Raw genomic sequence first — 2,911 nt, forward strand, 5'->3', positions numbered from 1 at the left:
ATTTAACTTTTAGAAATCTAATTAAAGCTTAATATAACTTTTAAAAGAGAATAGTTATAAAATTAAATTTAAAATACTTATAAATTAAAATATTAATAATTTAATTATATAATATAAGTTTAAAAAATATATTTATACTTTATATTAATATATTATATTAATAATTAATATATAAGTTTAAAGTATTTATAAAATTAATAAAAGTTTATAAATATTTTAAACTTATATATTTTAATAGTTATAAGAGCTAAAATTATAAAATAAATAGCTTTAAATAGCTTTTTTTAAATCTTAATTTTATTAATTAAGTAACTAAAAAGTGATTAATTCAGTCGACTAAAACTTAGGCCCTTAATCTTAGTCTTAGTTAGTGGACTGACTAAAGTTAGTAGAAATTAGTTAGTGATTAATTTAGTTAGATTAATTTAGTTAGTTAGCTAACTTTAGTCTAACTTTAGTTACTGACTAAACTTAGTTATTAGTCTTAGTCATTAGTCTTAGTTATTTTTTAACAAGCCTGTATATAAGGGTTATTTATAAATTATAAATTAACTTACCTATTGCGGTATAACTCCTTCGTTTAAATAAATCGAATATTCGGCTATTGTATGTTAATTTCGATTTCCTTGGAATAATTTGTTATTAGAATCGTAATCTTCGTTAATTTTAACGTTTAAATCCTCATTTAATTCGTTTTAATCTCGATTATTATTATTTAATTAATTATATTCGATTTTTAATAAATCGATTATATTAGTTTTAATACCCCTATATAAATTTATTAAACTATTAGGTTTAAAGTGTATTGATTTAAATCTAGGATTTAAAATTATATTTAAAATGTAAAGTTTAAATCCTTTAATAGTAGTATTATTTAACTGACGAGGGAAATATTTATTTAATTTTCTATTGCCAGTAGAAATAGCGAAAATTAAATTAGAATATTCCTTAGCGTATTATAATTAAAAGATTAGTATATAAAATATAAAATATAAAATCGAATAAAGAAATTTATAAATATTAGATCTGGATTATCTCTCTTCTTTTGAATAAACTCTTTTTTAAAGCCTTTTAATTTAATATATATTTTATATATAAATAAAAGGTTAGTAGGAAGAGTAGTATATTTTTCCCCTTGTAATTTAATAGAGGGTTTTATGAATATTTTGAATATTCGTTCGATTTCGGTTAAAATAGCTTAATCGCTATCTGTAAGGAATAAATCCTTAAATTCCTGATTATCGGTATTTCGATAAATATGGTTTAAAACTAGCTTGAAATGCTTAAAAGAGGAAAGTATTTTATAGGTAGAATTCTACTTAGTTATATTATCTATAAATATTATTATTAGTATTAATTATATAATTAGGGAATAGAATATAATAAAAGAATATAATTATTAATAGGAATAATCCTTTTATTAGTTAATAATTGCCTTAATTCGGTATACTTCTTTATACTTTTTTGAAATAATAATTTCATTTCTAGTATATATTTAATTAATATAATTAGGCATTAAATTCGATTTATTAAATCTATAAGATTTATTAGTATTTATATAAATAAGATTAAATAGTATAATACTTACCTTTAGGCTCTTCAGTATTATCTTTATCTAAATCGTGATTTATTAAATAAAATAGATTTAAATTCTCTTTTTTAGATAGAATATAAGACTTTAGGGTATCTTATATTATTAAATTAATAATATGCGCAGGCTTGTTAAAAAAGACTAAGACTAATGACTAAGACTAATGACTAAATTTAGTCAGTGACTAAAGTCTGACTAAAGTCAGTTAACTGACTAAATTAGTCTGACTAAATTAGTCACTGACTAATTTCTACTGACTTTAGTCAGTCCACTGACTAAGACTAAGACTAAGGGCCTGAGTTTTAGTCGACTAAATTAGTCACTTTTTAGTTACTTAATTAATAAAATTAAGATTTAAAAGAGCTATTTAAAGCTATTTATTTTATAATTTTAGCTCTTATATATATTAAAGTATATAAATTTAAAGTTATATTAAGCTTTAATTAAATTTCTAAAAGTTAAATATTCTTAAATCCTAAATATTATAACTAATAAATGAAATAGTTATATAGTTACTTAATATATATTTGAAATATATTTTACTTTATTAGAATATAAATTTTAGTTATTAATATATATGTATTATAACTAATTAAACTTAGCTTTTTAAATCTTTTCTCTTAAAAGTTACTTTAAGCTCTAATTAGATTTCTAAAAGTTAAATATTCTTAAATCTTAAATATTTTCAATATTAAACAAGATAATAATATAGTTACTTAATATATATCTAGAGTATATTCTACTTTATTATAATATATTTCTAACTTATTAATATATATTTTTCTACTTATTTAAATCTAACTTTCTAAATCTTTTCTCTTCAAAGTTTCTTTAAGCTCTAATTAGATTCCTAAAAGTTAAATGTTCTTAAATCTTAAATATTTTAATTATTAAAGTAGGTAGTATTATAATTATTTGATATATATTTAGAGTATATCTTACTTTATTAAATTTTATATTTAAGTCATTAATATATAAATAATTAAACTATTAAAGAGGTATTTATAAACTATTTTAAAGTAATACTTCTTTATAATAATACTTTACAAATTAAGTAAATAGCTATTTTATTTATAAAGATATTATATAATTAAGTTTAAAGTTTCTAACTTTTAAGATCAAGAAATTTAAAAAGAAAAGTTTTAATATTTAATTATAATTAAATAAATAATTTAATTTTTATAGAGTTATTTATAAATTATATCAAAATAATAATATTTTATAATAATAACTTAATAACTTTATAAATAACTATTTTATTTAATATATTATATTTTTAAAAGACATATTCTTTAAAACTTAAAGATTAATATATAATTA

The sequence above is a fragment of the Apiospora kogelbergensis genome, assembly GCF_038363985.1.
Source record: "Apiospora kogelbergensis strain CBS 113332 chromosome Unknown utg000007l_segment0_segment0, whole genome shotgun sequence".
Taxonomy (NCBI): domain Eukaryota; kingdom Fungi; phylum Ascomycota; class Sordariomycetes; order Amphisphaeriales; family Apiosporaceae; genus Apiospora; species Apiospora kogelbergensis.